General features: G+C 45.3%; 1 long non-coding RNA gene across 1 annotated transcript in view; it reads left to right on the top strand.

Annotated features, from left to right (window-relative positions):
* Window positions 1-380: 380 nt before the first annotated feature.
* LOC142290562 (uncharacterized) overlaps window positions 381-17,451 on the top strand; it is a 34,235-nt gene continuing 17,164 nt past the window's right edge. Inside the window, exon 1 of the long non-coding RNA XR_012750343.1 lies at window positions 381-729. This is a non-coding gene — a long non-coding RNA (uncharacterized LOC142290562). The remainder of the gene's footprint in view (window positions 730-17,451) is intronic.

The raw sequence follows: 17,451 nt of genomic DNA, 5'->3' as shown, positions 1-17,451 counted from the left end.
ATGCACAGCAGGGCACCACCACAGCATCAGCTAGCACCATGCACAGCAGGGCACCACCACAGCATCAGCCAGCACCATGCACAGCAGGGCACCACCACAGCATCAGCCAGCACCATGCACAGCAGGGCACCACCACAGCATCAGCCAGCACCATGCACACCAGGGCACCACCACAGCATCAGCCAGCACCATGCACAGCAGGGCACCACCACAGCGTCAGCCAGCACCATGCACAGCAGGGCACCACCACAGCACCATGCACAGCAGGGCACCACCACATCATCAGCCAGCACCATGTACAGCAGGGCACCACCACAGCATCAGCCAGCACCATGCACAGCAGGGCACCACAACAGCATCAGCCAGCACCATGCACAGCAGGGCACCACCACAGCACCATGCACAGCAGGGGACCACCACAGCATCAGCCAGCACCATGCACAGCAGGGCACCATCACAGCACCATGCACAGCAGGGGACCACCACAGCATCAGCCAGCACCATGCACAGCAGGGCACCACCACAGGAGCTCAACATGGAACTGGCACCTACTCAACTTCCCTTGCATTCCTAGTGGCCAGTGATAAAAGTAGACGACACATGCATTGTCTCTGAAGAAGCCACCTCACCGTCCACACTTGTGACTTGTCCACATACCAGGAGAAGGTGTCTCTGTCCTACATATGAATAGGAGTTTATGAGGAGCCACAAACACAATGAACACAGCAGGTAAATGTTTATTATACTCTTGTATTTACTGTTTATTAGATTATGTTTATTTTTTGCAGTATATTCTATTTATCTACACTAGAAACTTTGTAAACACAATGCCATATTGTTCTGCATTGTTTGGGGACTCAGTGCCTGTGAAGTAGTGTGTGATATACAGCCAGCCCCATATACACAGCACAGCAATGTGGAGTATATACTAAAGTTAACCTTGTCACAGATATGATTACAGTGGGAATGGAACAAATAGGTCTGAGTGATCTGATGAGCACTTCCATCTCCCTTTATGGCAGTAATGATGTTCAGCTTCATGGGTTAGATCTCTTTGTAGACAACAGTTTTAAATTGAAGTCTAGGAAGCATATGGAGATTGGTTTAACTCTCCAAGTGCCAGAACAACATGCTGCTCTAGTGTTCAATGGCTCAGACCCTCAGTGTAGATCATCAGTGACATTTCTCATGATGTTTGGGTGGGTGACTGCTAGTCCAGAAAAGTTTGTGTTAGTAATCTCCTTCAGCAGGGGGCATCCTGCTAATCCTGTGTAATCCTTTGTAAAGTGAGTCTATGTAAACTGTGTAGCTGTTTGTTAAACCAAGGGATTACAAGGCATCATTAGCCATACTTCACATGTGAATACCCCTCACTAGGCACAATAGGATGGTCCCTGTGATCACTGGACACTTAAGTGTTAATTACAGCCTAGCATAAGCTTCTGCTCAGCAGGGACCCCACATCATCACAGTGTATCAATGTAATGCCACCTCACCTACTACATTATATAGTGTGTATATGTACATATATAGGTGTGTGTGTATATGTACACACGCTATATGTATGGACCCATACATAATGAAAAAAGTGAATGTGAAAAGAATAATAAATATATCAATCTTTCTATCTATCTATCTATCTATCTATCTATCTATATATATATATATATATATATATATATATATATATATATATATATATATATATATATAGTTTCACTTCACATATATAGCTTGGTGCTTTGCTTACCATACAGAGCAACTTTTTTGACTGCAGGTGAGGTTACATATAGGCTAGGGACCCTAAAAATAGAGATTACCTTGGCGTTGGTTTGGGGCTCTTTTGCCTTGATCAATACAATGGCGAAACATCTCTTATATTTCTATTATTCATAGCAGTTATGCATATTTCATTTTTCATGTTTTTTCACTTTTTCAGATAGTTCATTGTATTTTTCAGTCTAGTATTCCCATAGCAGTTTTGCTTTTCATCATTCCCATATACATTGTGACTTGTGTGCAACTCTTTATCCTATTGTATAGTTATGTTTTTTGACTCTTGCACCATGTTCACACCATTGGTGTTCCAGACATACATTCTTTAGTTTATATATACATACATACAAACAAACATTCTTTTCACACTCACTACTTTTTCTCATAATGTATGGCCAATACATTGTACTATATATATATATATATATATATATATATATATATATATATATATATATAAAATTGTACATAATGAAGAAAGTGAATGTGAAAAGAATTTTTTGTGTGTGTATATATACCACCATGTCCCAATTTTATTGCATATAGACTGGATAACGCAGATGTGACTTGCAATAGGACATTACACAGGGGCAGACATATCATTGGTTCAACCTGTGCAGCCACAAGAGGTAAGGGGGCCCATGTCTGCCTCCAAATCAGTTAGAATTGTACATTTTGATGAGTTATTGGACTGAAAAAGGCCCCCATAGACATGTTGCACAGGGGCCCTTTTTTGTCTGTGTCTGCCATTGATATTGCATATATGTAGGACTACAAGTGACAGCATGGTATGTAAGCGCTACCTATGCAAAATGCAGTTTACACCACACTGGCTTCCTGTCTTAATAGACAGGTACACTAAAACAAAAAATACAAGATGGTTAGAGTCATAATTCTGCTATATGTAAGACATTTATGAAGACACTGGCAGTATGGCAAACCACTACACCCATGATTTAAGACAATAAGTAATGAAATATGTTATCATAACAGTGGAGAAAGCAAACTGAAGACTAGAAGTAGCAGCATGGTGCTTTGGTGTATACTTTGTAAATACTTTAGCATATTTATTTAATTTTTTTCCTCACTTTTATAGCGCTAATAATTCCACAGCGCTTTACAGACATGATCATAGACAAGGTAAGTCAAACGTAAGGAACCAAATAAATATCTGTACAACACTGATCAACTTTTTAGTTGTCTATAAGATAATAGAGACTTCTTAGTTATAGAGATTGCTAGGCAGGTGCTGTACAAAAGTGGTTGGCAGTCTTTTATTCATAGAGGCAAATATTAATTTAACTGCCCCATCGTTGTAACTAGGCTATGTGCACATGGTGCTTTTTTGATTGTTTTTTTTGTTACAAATCTGCACCAAAATCTCCATTCCTATCTAGAAGCCAGCAAAGTCTATGAGATTTCTGAAGTGATGTGCGTATGTTGCTTATTTTTTTCTTGCAGATTGTTGGTGCATTTTTTTCATGCATTTTTATTGTGCTTCCAACTAATAATTTAATTAAAAAACAAAATGGCACAAAAACACACCAAACAATGCACCAAAACACATTCGTTTTCTGCCAAAAAGTGCAGTTTTCAAAGAAAAGAAAAGTTCTGCACCAAATCTGCACACATATCCTTAAAGTTCTGCACCAAATCTGCGCATATACCCTTAAAGTTCTGCACCAAATCTGCGCACATACCCTTAAAGTTCTGCACCAAATCTGCGCACATACCCTTAAAGTTCTGCACCAAATCTGCGCACATAACCTTAAAGTTCAGCACCAAATCTGCACACATACCCTTAGGGGTACTTTGCCCACTGAAATATCACAAGCCGATGCTGCGATGCCGAGCGCGATAGTCCCCGCCCCCGTCGCAGCTGCAATATCATTGGGATAGCTGCCGTAGCGAATATTATCGCTACGGCTGCTTCACATGCACTCACCTGCCGTGCGACGTTGCTCTGGCCGGCGAACCGCCTCATTAAGGGGGCGGGTCGTGTGGCGTCACTGCGACGTCACAAGGCAGGCGGCCAATAGGAGCGGAGGGGCGGAGATGAGCGGGATGTAAGCATCCCGCCCACCTCCTTCCTTCAGCATAGCCGACGGGAGCCCGGGTGACGCAGGTAGGAGATGTTCCTCGCTCCTGCGACTTCACACACAGCGATGTGTGCTGCCGCAGGAACGAGGAACAACATCGGACCGACGCGTCACCATAATTATGGAATTCGCCGACGCTACACCGATGATACGATTGTAAGGGGTAGTCGGACCCCCGAACCGGGAAAGAGAATCCCCCCCCTGAAGACGCCACAGGAGTATGGTGGCACATTGTACAATGTTGTGTGTTATGTACGGTTCTCCCCCCCCTAGGTGCCAGTGTAGTGAGTGGTTCCCCTGGTAACAGTGACAGGGAAGGAAGGGGCAGGGCAGCCTAGGAGGGAAGAGAAGGGGGGTTGGGCTCTGAATGCAGGGCAGTGTGCTGGGAATGTAACATGAGAGAGAGCTGAGGAGAAGTGCTGGGGCAGAGTGCAGGAGTGGGTGCTGTGGCAGTGGAGCGGAGAAGTTGGAGCTAATCCGGAGCCGGTAGTGAGTACTGGAGCCGTCCCCTAGTTCAATACAAATCCCTGGGAAAGGGCTGGATTAAAATCGGGATAGGAGTACCACTGCTAGGGGGATAACAATTGGCCCCTGCAGGCAAAGGAAAGTGCCCGTAGAGAAAAAGGAAACCGTTTTCGTAGAAAAGGACTTGTAACGTACTAAAGTAAGCCTGCTTCAAACAGAAAGATGGAAGCTTTGTTTAATAAATCGGTGTTTGGTTTACCCGCTGCCTGCAATTGTCTCTTTCCTGAAAGTGAAGAAGGAGCTGGAGAGCACAGAAAGAACGCTGTCATGAATGGGCCCCATGCATCCACGGCCGGGCCGGGGTTCAGCCTGCGGCCCACAAGGCGAGGGGACTCGACTACACCCCCTGAGGCGCCCCCTGCCCCCGTTACACGATTACGACGCTTTTGCGCTTGTTAAAAGTATCATCTAGGATTTACACACTACGATGTCGAGAGCGACGCAGGAAGTGCGTCACTTTCGACATGACCCCACCGACATCGCACCTGCGATGTCGTAGTGTGCAAAGCCCGCCTTAAAGTTCTGCACCAAATCTGCACACATATCCTCAAAGTTCTGCACCAAATCTGCACACATATCCTTAAAGGGAACCTGTCATCAGAAATTTAGCTATAAACCTAAAAGTTTCCCCTTCTGCAGTTCCTGGGCTGCATTCTAGCAAGGTTCCTGTAGTTTTTCTGGCCCCTTTTATACCAAAATAAAACACTTTATAAAGTTGTACCTTTTTGTATGTAAATTTCGTAAATTATCCATGGGGGCGGGGTGCCTGGTGTCCGTTACTGTCCTCCTGCCGATGTACGCCGCCCTCAAACGCTGAATTTCAAACCTCAGGACGCCGCCCCTGGGCGCCCGAGGTCCCGCGCATGCACTGTGGGACTGTAGCGGGACTGTGCACATGTGACCGCTGGTGACGTTTTGCGCAGGCACGAGGTTATGGGCGGTGCTGTGAGTGTCATCAGCAAGTGCCGCCCATAACCTCGTGACCGCACTTTCCCCTCTTCCTCCAGCGTTCTGCGCCGGCCAAATGACCAGACGTCACCTCCTTCCCATCGTACCCTGCAGCAGGAAATAGATGGGAGGAGCGGAGCAGCACAGCACAGGAGAAGCGGAAAGGATCTGAACGATGTACAGAGGGGAGAGCGCGGCCACGAGAGTATGGGCGGGCACTTGCGATGCAATCACAGCGCCGCCCATACTCTCGTGCCTGCGACCACGTCACCAGGTGTCCTGGCGTGCACGGGACCTCGGGCGCAGTGGGCGGCATCCTGAGGGATGATTTGGAGCGTGGGGGGACGGCGTAAGGGACAGCAACGGACACCATAGAGCCCGCCCCCATGGAGAATTTACACGATTTTCATACCAAAAGGTACAACTTTATAAAGTATTTATTTTGGTTTAAAAGGGGGCACAAAAAGTGTAGAAACCTTACTAGAATGCAGCCCAGGAGCTGCAGAGGGGGAAACATTTAGGTTGAAAGCCAAATTTCTGATGACAGGTTCCCTTTAAAGTTCTGCACCAAATCTGCACACATATCCTCAAAGTTCTGCACCAAATCTACACACATACCCTTAGGCTATGTGCACACGGTGCGTTTTTCTCGGCGTTTTTGCGCGTTTTTCGGGTGCGTTTTTGGCCTCAAAACTGCATGACTTTGCTTCCCCAGCAAAGTCTATGAGTTTTCATTTTTGCTGTCCCCACACAGCGTTTTTTTTTCAGCTGCGTTTTTGTGGTGACCACAAAAACACAGCATGTCAATTATTCCCGCGTTTTTCACTGCGCTTTTCATCCATTGAGTTCAATGGGATGTTGAAAGACGCAATGAGAAACGCAAATAGCTGCGTTTTGGTGCGTTTCTAAGACCAAAAACGCAGCTATAAGCGCAGGAGGTGGGTAGTAAAGTGACGTGTACAGGAAGAGGATTCCTTCTGTCAGTATAGACAGAAGCATGAATCCTCCCGGTACCGTCACCCGCCGCGTCCATCTCCCGTCCTGTGCATGTATGCTGCCGTGCGGCGCCATGTCTGGGCGGGAGGTGGAAGCGGCTGCGAAAACAAAAGTTAACAGTAGAATAAAAAAAAAAAAAGTTATACTCACCTGTCTGCAGCCTCGCGGTGCCATGCCCGCTCCCAGCTCCTGTCACGGTATCGCCGCTCCCGCTCCGGCTGTGTGCAGTCTCCCCGGGGCAGGACCTTGCTTGCAGGACCTGGCGATGGATCACCTGATGCAGTCACCTGACGCATCAGCTGATCGAGTCTCGGGCTGACGCGGGCGCCCGGCCGGTATCAGCGGATGCGTCAGGAGACTTCATCCCTGATTACCGGCAGCTGCTGCAGCGATCGGACAGGATCAGACTCCCGCCCCATCGCTCCGGGAGCTGCCGGTAATTCAGCACATAAGTGAGTATTATTTTTTTTTTTTTTCTACTGATGCATCTGCTGATTGTATAATCGGCTTTTATACAATCAGCTGATGTGTGATGGGATTCACATCCTTTAACCTGACACATCATCTGATCGCTCTGCCTTCCAGCAAACCGATCAGATGATATTGGATCCTGATTGGACGGCGCGGGACCCTGACCCAGGATTACTGCGGAGGGGGGTTTATTTCAATAAAGATGGAGTCACTAATTGTGTTGTGTTTTATTTCTAATAAAAATATTTTTCTGTGTTGTGTTTTTTTTTTTATCTTTACTAGAAATTCATGGTGGCCATGTCTAATATTGGCGTGACACCATGAATTTCGGGCTTAGGGCTAGCTGATAATATACAGCTAGCCCTAACTCCATTATTACCTGGCTAGCCACCCGGCATCAGGGCAGCCGGAAGAGTTGGATACAGCGCCAGAAGATGGCGCTTCTATGAAAGCGCCATTTTCTGGGGTGGCTGCGGGACTGCAATTCACAGCGGGGGTGCCCAGAAAGCATGGGCACCCTGCACTGTGGATTCCAATCCCCAGCTGCCTAGTTGTACCCGGCTGGACTCAAAAATGGGGCGAAGCTCACGTCATTTTTTTTTTAAAATTATTTCATGAAATTCATGAAATAATTTAAAAAAAAAAGGGCTTCCCTATATTTTTGGTTCCCAGCCGGGTACAAATAGGCAGCTGGGGGTTGGGGGCAGCCCGTACCTGCCTGCTGTACCCGGCTAGCATACAAAAATATGGCGAAGCCCACGTCATTTTTTTTTTTTGGGGGGGGCAGAGAAATCCTGCATACAGTCCTGTAAGGAGGATGCTGAGCCTTGTAGTTCGACAGCTGCTGTCTGCTGTCCTGCATACACTATTGGATCGAGGATGCTGAGCCTTGTAGTTCTGCAGCTGTCTGCTCTTCTGCATACACTAGTGGAGAATGAAGAACACATTGAAGAAGGAAATGACATCAGACCTTTTTTTTTTTTGTTCACTGATAAAAAACGCATAAGGACGCAGTGAGCAAAAACGCAGCAAAACGCAGCAAAAAAACGCACCAAATCGCGGCAAAAACGCGTGCGTTTTTTGCCGCGTTTTTTCGACGCAGGTGCGTTTTTGTGCGTTTTTAGCGGCCAAAAACGCACAAAAACGCAGCGTCAAAAAAACGCAGCGTGTGCACATAGCCTTAAAGTGGCTTGTTAACACTCCACCACCCCCTGGGGCTGTAGCCTCTCATTCGTTTACACATCCATATATTTAGAGAGGTTATTTCATGTAGATTTGATAAGTAAAACTTTGATGGTATCCAATAAAGTGAGGCATAGAATGATTTCTATTATCGCATTGAGTAACCTTCTCACAACTTTCCATGAATGTCTAGTCGTTATTGTGGGTTTAGGAATATGAAGGTTTCTTTCTTTCTAGGTCATGTCCTGGTGTATAAATATGAGCAACATAGAAGTCCCCATTACTAGATGGGAAGAGCTAAACAGAGCAGACATGGTATATTATATATTCCCTTCCAAAGTTCTCCCAGATAATACTAGAGAGAATACTCTATAATAGAGGCAGATATCAGATATCTGTGTGTAAAGGATAAGGCAGGTCTGTGAGTGCGGAGGATTAACCCCCTGCCATTCTCTGAGTGCTAAGAATTAAGTGATTTTGCTAATTAGTTCTTGAGATTAAAAAGCAAATGTAGGAAAAGATAAGAGAAAGAGGAGTTGTAGACCCGCCTGCGGCCGTATGTAATCAATAAAACAGAAGTACATTATTTCATAAAGTGATTTACAAGTCCTGTGCCCCTCTTCAACTCTCAGCTGATATCAGCCAGAACATCCTCTTCAGGCTTCCTGAAGACTTGCTCTGTTTCTCAAGGGAAACCCTGTCAAAGAATTATATGTGGACACTTTTTCTTGTTGATGAGTGCTCATAATCTGCAAACCACGCTGTAAAATATCCTCATCATTTATTATTACCTTCTATTGTACTATATTGTATTTTTTGGCCACGTTTTTTATTTGCACATGAAAATTTGACAAATACGTAACTATTTCTAAAATCATGACATAGGCATGAAACATAGTGGTAAATCCGAATGGTTTGATTCTACTTTCTCCTGAAGCTTGGAAACATCTTAATAAATCATGAAGTTAAATGCAATAAAAAAGGAAAGATTGTTTATAACATATAGTATGAGGCTGAAGTACAAATCAGTTACATCCATTTTCTGTTATTCTGATATATGTAGATCGCATCGATCATAAAGAGTTTAATAACTGGTTTTAGCTGTCACTTTTTATGACTTGTCAGAACACACTATTGTGAAAAAAAACTATTGTGAAAAAAAACCCTTCAAAATGATTGTAGGGAAGTTTATTCTAGAGCTAGCCAGAAAAGTCCTCATGTCCATATAACCGCAAAGCATTTTCTCACAGATTTCAATAATTGATATAGGTGATAGTGGTTAAACATGGTTACATGGTAATGTAATTCATATATTGGTGTAAGGCCTCGGGTCCACTTGCGTTTTGCACGGACGAGTGCAATCCGATAAACTTTCAGATTGCTATCACTCTAGTGTAAAACTATAGGCCAGTGTCCATCTGCGATTGATTTCTCATGTCACAGCGGCATGCGAAATGAATCACAGCATGGTGCGTTTGGCAGTGAGTGTCGGATCACACACCCCCATACAAGTCTATGGGAGCGTGTGAAACATCTCACTGCACTCGCATGTCATCCGACCGCAGTGCGATATACGCAGAGACAGGCCTGGGAGGAGATGGGAGAAAGTGCTCCCCCCCTCTCCTCCGCACCTGTGATCCGATCGTAAGATTGGATAACAGTCGCATGACTCTCGGCTCACACTCACAGCAGAGGGTTATTAGCATGTCACTTTCTATGCTCTCCTCAGAAGCTGTGCGCAAGTGGAGCTGAGGCCTAATGCTCATTTACAGAGGGCAATGTTCGCCCAAATGACTGATCGGATAAAAGTCATGGCCATTGCACCAAGTACAGCAATCGAATGGCAATTAACAAAACCTCTTCATTTGTTCACTAGCTGTAGTACTCGGTATTGCCCGAGATAGTAAATAAGTGTCTCTCTCCCTCTTTGTCTATCTCTCTCAGTCTGTCTGTCTTTGTCTCTCTCTATCCATCTCTTTCTGTCTCTCTTGGTCTCTCTGTCTGTCTCTGTTTCTCTCACTATCCATTTCTCTCTCTTTCTGTCTCTCTCGCTGTGTGTCTCTCTTTCTCTGTCTCTCTATTTCTTTCTCTGTCTTTCTCTGTCTGTCTGTCTCTATCCGTCTGTTCACCAAAATCATATTATCTCACACATAAGCTGTCTTAGGTCAGAGTCACTATTACATGTGACTCGCACAAGTCCAATGTGAGAAACTCTGGCATTGCACTCGGCCCCATATAAGACAATGCTGCAGCTCAGATCTGCGAGTTTTTCCTCAGCTCTAATCGGACTGAGGAAAAAAATCGCAGCATGCTGCGATTGTCTGCGAGAGCCGTGTCACTTGCACCCATACAAGTCTATGGGTGCGAGAAAAACATCGGATTGCACTTGGATGTCATTCAAGTGCAGTGCGATATGCACACAGCTGACAATGGAGGAGATGGGGAAAATAACCCTTCTCTTTCCTCCGCAGCGCCCGCCCTCTCCTCCGCAGCTGTGACACAGTCGCATAACACTCGGCTCACATTCGCAGCAGAGCCTGAGCCGAGGGCCATTAGCATATAGCATCCGTTATTCTCGCATCCTAGCCTCATACTAAGAATGTCCTTTGTTGCCTATAGCAAGCAATCAGAGGTTCTATTAATGACCTGTAGCTCACAGCTCCACTGACTTTAATGTAAGCAGATTTTTTGGTGAGTAACTGTAAAGCGCGGGATCAAATTTTCCCCTCAAAACATAGTCTACGACGTTCCCTAAGTCAATTGAGGCGGCTGTGCAAAATTTCATGATTGTAAATGCGAAAGTGCGGATTCCTTTTAGCGGACATACACACACATATACATATACACACATATACTCAGCTTGAGATGTAGAGCCCCGCATTACCTTCAGGTGCAGGTCACCACAGGGTCTTCACGGGCTGGAAAATCTTCTGGTCACAGGTAGGTTAACTTCAATGGGGAATTCGTGACGCCACTCTCGTTAATTGTTGTCAGGGTGACCGCCACTGCAGATTAGGGGACGCCTGGGGCTGATGTTAGTTGCAGTCAGTTGTTGTGGCCTCCCGAGAGTGAGGCAAGCCCCAGGGCCCGGTGTAGGGGGGTGGTACCACAGGTCGCAGAGGAACTCACACGCACAGCAGGAATTTCTTTCAGGGTTTTTACTCACTTTAGCTGGCAGGGGGGAGTAACCCGGGCGATGCTGTGATGCTCCAAGTAGGGAACCAGGCTCCTTCAGGCTGACTTAGGGGGCGGCTACTGACTCGCCTTCCAAGCCCTCTTGTTTTTGTGGTGACCCAGACTTGAAGTCCTATGGGGTCACCCAGGGAAGTTGCTTCCGCCTGTTCTCCCCTTTTCGGCCCGTTTTTTTGTAGCCTGGACTAGGTAACTCCTGCTGCTTGCCTCTTGTCACCTATGGGCCCTCTCGTTGCTACGTGGCTGCAGACTCTGTGTTGGTGAGGTGAAGGGCATGAACTGCCCTCACCAGCAGGTTGAGCAGGCCAACTGAATGGGCCCCTCCTCTGGGGACCTGTAACCCCGTGCGGGCCTGGTTCACCTGGCAGTCCCCGTACTCAGCCACCTTTCTGCACTCCGGCCTCAGGTGGTTTTCGGGCGGCACTACAAGGTGACCGTTCTACCCCGCCAGCAACCACTGCACCTGCGGTGTCCGACTAGTGACAGCCTGCAGGTTCTTCCTCTGCGACTGTGCTCTCTCCCTGAGCTTCACTAACTGACTGGCTCACTACTTCCTCCCCTATGTGCCTATCTCTGCAACTTAGCAACCAGACTCTCTACCACACCCCTTGAGTGGAGATGGAAGCCACGCCCCCTCCTGGATTCCCCAGGGGTCCCTTCATAGGTCAATATGGGAGACCTGGTTACTATGTGCCTGTGCGTACACACCCCGGTCAGCCTTCTGGATTACCTGTGTTGTACTGCCCCCAGCATGGGTGCAGTACTCAGTGGTGCCTGACCAGGTCAGGGGCGCCACATATATATTAGACCGGAGTCAACACTTGTGAGTGACTCGTGTGCAACTCATGCAAGTCTCACATCGCATCACCCAACGCGGCTGCACATTCTCCTGACAGGAGCAGGTCAGCTTCATGTATTTCTATGCAGCTGAGATGCTCCTGTCCGGAGAGTGTCCGGCCATGCTGGTGATGCGATGCGAGTCACTTGCAAGTATGACTCTGGCCTTAGATTGAATCTTTTATCAGGATTTCTCAGCTACACGTTACCCCATGTACCCCATGGGGGGTAGCACATGAAAATAGGGATGTGCTGCAACCAATAATGGAAATGATAAGTTATATACACGATTTGTACATAAACCGTGCAATAATTGTATAGTGGAAATTTAAGATAAATGTGCATCGATTTCCCTGCTATAATGTTACTCTGTGATCATTTCAGACTGATCTCTCTATGCAAAAAATCTAGATAAAAGGTCTTGTTTATTAAATATTTTGTGCCAGAATTGTGATATAAAACTGAAAGGTTGCAAACTGCTACTTACGTAAATATATTGCGACTTTTGCTATTATTCTTCCAGCTGTGCTAAAGTGTGAAAAATGGTGGGAACTAAGTGTCATGGAGCTAGTGGACTGAGAAATTCATCAGAAGTTACACCAAAAAAGTGTGTATATAAAGGCAGAGATGTTCTTCAGTCCAGTTTATGACTGCAGTACTTTTCGGATGCTGGCGTACAGTAGCAGAAAGATGCGTCAGATTTCTTAGGAGGCACACACCTTTTAATGACTTTGGACGAGAGAGAGAGTGAGAGAGAGAGAGAGAGAGAGAAAAAAAAATATTCCGGATCTTGCACCCCGAATCCCGGGTACTGATCGGACTCGGATCAGACTCTCGAACCGTGCGGATACGGATTTTGCCGATCCGGGTCCGCTCAACACTATTCCTGGAGCTTGGTACACAGGTACTTAAAAGTCTCTCCTTCTTTCGGTAGAGCTTTCATAACCTGCTTCATCAGTCCAAGCTTAATGTGGAGTGGAACCAAGAGAACTTTAGTGGGATCAACTAAACTTTCCTCAACTATGGTTTTCAATCCAGGTCGCAAAGGTGTTCTTGTTGGCCAACTTTTTTGGCTCCAGTAATGAGTTATATGCCAGCTGTCCCATTCATACAAAAAGCATAGGTACTTTGTGTATCCTCCTTACTTCCCAAGGAGCATAGAGAGAACTTTCAGATCACCACATATTGACCATATTCCCATCTTGTTTGTACTTTTGTACAATTGTTCGTACAGATGAACAAGGCACCTTCAGGTATATGGAAATTGCACCCAAGGTTGAACCAGACTTGCGCAAGTCCACAATTCTTTTCCTGAGGTCTTGGCTGATTTCTTTTGACTTTCCCATGATACTACACAAAGAAGTAGTGTATTTCAGGTGTGCATTTAACATACATACATCCATAGCTGTGTCTCTAATTAACACAGATGTTGCCAATAAACCTATCAGAACCTTCCAAAGAGATGACATCATATGGGCTGTCCTATGTTGTTTGAAGGCATAGTACTTTTAGTGCATGTAAACTTTTGTTTTGACTTTGCACAAAGTAATAGAAATGCTTTAAAACACTCAGTCTCTCATTATTCTGGCATTTGGCAAATTTAAATAATTTTGGTAATCCTAATTGACCTAAAACGGGAAAGGTTTATTCTGATTTCATGTTAGATAGTGAGAAAAACATGCAGATGTGTCGTTTTAGATGCATATAATTGTCTGATTTCAATTGTGTATATATATATATATATATATATATATACATACTCTGTATTTCATGAACTATAAGACGCAGCACCAAGGTTTTAAAGGCAGAACATAGGTAAAAAAATGTGAACAAAAAATGTAGTGACACACTGTTGTGGGGGGAGGGGGTCTGCTGGTTACACTGTTATGGGGGGTAATGTCCCCCAGTTCCGTACTAATGTCCCCAATCATGGGCCCCTTCCATGTATATATGATCCCCATCCTGGGCCCATATATCCTGGTATATATGTCTCTAATCCTGGTATATATGATCCCCATCTTGGACACATCATGGTATATATGTCCCCCATCCTAGTATATATTACTCCCATCCTTATATATATGTCCCTTATCCTGGTGTATACTGTATGTCCCCCATCTTGGGCTCATCCTGGTATATACGTCCACCATCCTAGTATATATGTTCGCCCTCTTTGGCCCACTCTGCCTTAACTCTCTTAGGCACAGAGTTCACCAGAGTATCACAGGAGCCACTAGGATCCTTATCCACTCCTTCATGATGACGTCATAGAGCTGGTTGATGGTAGAGACCTTGCACTCCTCCACCTTGCATTTTGAGGAGGCCCCACAGATGCTCAATAGAGTTTAGGTCTGGAGACATGCTTTGCCAGTTCAACACCTGTACCCTCAGTTTCTTTAGCAAGGCAGTGGTCACCTTGGAGGTGCGTTTGAGGTCATTATCATGTTGGGATACTGCCCTGTGATCCAGTTTCCATTATCAGGGGATCATGCTCTGCTTCAGTATGTCACTGTATGTGTTGGCATTCGTAGTTTCCTCAATGAACTGTAGCTATCCACAGCCGGCAGCACTCATGCAGCCCCAAACATTGACACTCCCACCACTATTCTCAACTGTAGGCAAGACAAACTTGTCTTTGTACTCCTCACCTGGTTGCCGCCACGCGCGTTTGACACTATCTGAACCACATACATTTATATTGGTCTCTTCAGACCACAGGACATGGTTCCAGTTATCCATTTTCTTAGTCTGCTTGTCTTCAGCAAACTGTTTCTTGTGCATCATCTTTAGAAGAGGCTTCCTTCTTGGACAACAGTCATGCAGACCAATTTGATGCAGTCTGTGGCTAATGGTCTGAGCACTGACAGGCTGAGACCCCACCCCTTTAACCTCTGCAGCAAAGCTGACAACACTCATACGTCTATTTTGAAAAGACAACCTCTGTGTATAACGCTGAGCACGTGCACTCAATGTCTTTCTTTGACCATAGTGAGGCCTGTTTTTAGTGTAACCTGTCTTGTTAAACCACTTTATGGTTTTGGCCACCATTCTGCAGCTCAGTATTTTAGAGTGTTGGCAATCTTCTTATAGCCTAGGCCATATTTTATATAAAGCAACAATTCTTTTTTTCAGAATTCTTTGCTGTAAGGCGCCATGTTGAACGTCCAGTGACATGTATAAAAGAGCGATAACACCAAATGTAACATACCTGCTCCCCATTCACACCAGAGCCCTTGTAACATTAATGAGTCACATGACACTAGGGAGGGAAAATGGATAATTAGGCACAATTTGCCCATTTTCACTTAGGGGTGTACTAACTTTTGTTGCCAGCAGTTTTGACATTAGTGGCTGTGTGCTGAGTTATTTAAAGGGCACACCAAATTTATGCTGTTATACAAGCTGTACACAGATTTACATGGTATCAAAGTGTCATTTCTTCAGTGTTGTCCCATGAAAAGATATAATTAAATATTTACAAATATGGTACGTTTGTGATAGATAGATATATATCTATGTATTTTTTTTCCTTTCTTTAAGAATCTATATCCTTCTTTCAAGAATCTATATCCTTCTTTCAAGAATCCGTAACACTAAAGTTTTCAGATCTGTTTTGGGTTTATATACTGTATCAGAGACGTTGAAATAGACGGTTTGCAATCTGTAGAACAACTCTTACTTTCTATAAAGTTCTCTCTGTTGTGTGTGAACTTTACAAATTAGGCTACTTTCACACATCAGTTTTTTCCCATCAGGTACAATCCGGAAAAAAACGGGTAAACCGGATCCGGTATCGCATCCGGTTTATCCCCATAGACTTGCATTGTAACCGGATTGTACCTGATGACTTTGCGGTGCATCCGTTTTTTTCCGGATGCGGCAAAATAAATAAATGCGGCGGCCGGATAGAACGTTCCCTGCAACGTTTTTTGCTCTAGCAAAAAAACCCGCATCGCGCCGCATCCGGCCGCTGCGGCATATTTTCAATGCATGCCTATGGATGCCGGATGCGGCGCGATGCGGAAAAAACCGCATCCGGCCGCCGCATGCGGTTTTTTCCACTGCGCATGCTCAGTAGCGTGCCGCAACCGGAACCGCAACCGGAATAAAACGGCTCAAACCGGATGTGTGAAAGTAGCCTTAGATTGTGAATATTTACATATTAACCTAAATGAAAATCCTCACTTTCCGATGTACTTTCCTAAGTCATCGAGCTTTCCAAGTCCTTGAGTACGTGGCATTAGGAAAAGCTTCAATAAAGTCCCAAGCTCTGAGCCACAATTGCTTCATACATCTCTTGATCCAAAAGGATTTATTCTGCTACTTCCTCACAAATAATTCTACCAGGAAAATATTACCCTGCTTATATGTCCCAGTAGACCAGTTTCGGTATGGAAATTTAGCCTGCAATTATATTTATCTATATGCTACTTAATTTGAGGATGGTGTTAAATAACACATTCTGGTGCCCTGCTGTGAGCTAGAAAAACATTGCTGTTATAAACAGTTCGACTTACACGTTTCTCTAGGTTGTAAATCTTCATTTTTCATCAGACCTTTACTTTAAAATCCCCAGTTACTTTATTAGATTAACACCTCTACTGTCAGGGGTACTAGTATGTGTTACTATGTGTATCATAAAGGGCTGGAGCTGCCAAATATGCAGATGATTGAATATTGCCTAAATATATCGTATTTGCAAGAAATGTTCTACAATATCCCGCGTAGTCACAAGTCACCCACTGCTCACGTGCCCACACTGCTCCTATCATCCCAAGTAATGGAGGAGCGGAAACTCTTCAGAGTCCATTAACACATATTCCATAAGTGCTGGGTCTCTTAAAGAACACTAAACTTATAAATTAACGCTTTAACAACAAATATAGTTGCCCTCATTGTTAGTGTGGAAGTTCAGCATGATCCTAAAGGCCGCTTTATACGCTGCGATCTCGCTAACGAGATCGCTAGCATGCGTACCCACCCCCGTTGGTTGTGCGTCACGGGCAAATTGCTGCCCGTGGCGCACAACATCACTAGTCCCCGTCACACTTCTTACCTGCCAAGCGACGTCGCTGTGACCGGCGAACCGCTTCGTTCGGCGTCACAGCGACGTCACGAAGCGGCCGCACAATGGAAGCGGAGGGGCGGAGATGAGCGGGACAAACATCCCGCCCACCTCCTTCCTTCCTCATTGCAGGCGGCCGCAGGTACGGTGAGGTTCCTCGTTCCTGCAGTGTCACACATAGCGATGTGTGCTGCCGCAGGAACGTCGAACAACCTGCGTCCTGCAACAGCAACGATATTTGGGAACTGGACAGCGGGTCAACGAGCAACGATAAGGTGAGTATTTTTGCTCGTTAGAAGTCGCTCGTACGTTTGACACACAACGACGTCGCTAACAAGGCCAGATGTGCGTCACGAATTC

Source organism: Anomaloglossus baeobatrachus, chromosome 2 (genome assembly GCF_048569485.1).
Source record: "Anomaloglossus baeobatrachus isolate aAnoBae1 chromosome 2, aAnoBae1.hap1, whole genome shotgun sequence".
Taxonomy (NCBI): domain Eukaryota; kingdom Metazoa; phylum Chordata; class Amphibia; order Anura; family Aromobatidae; genus Anomaloglossus; species Anomaloglossus baeobatrachus.
The sequence above is the reverse complement of the archived record's forward strand: the minus strand, read 5'-3'. Positions and strand labels throughout refer to the sequence as shown.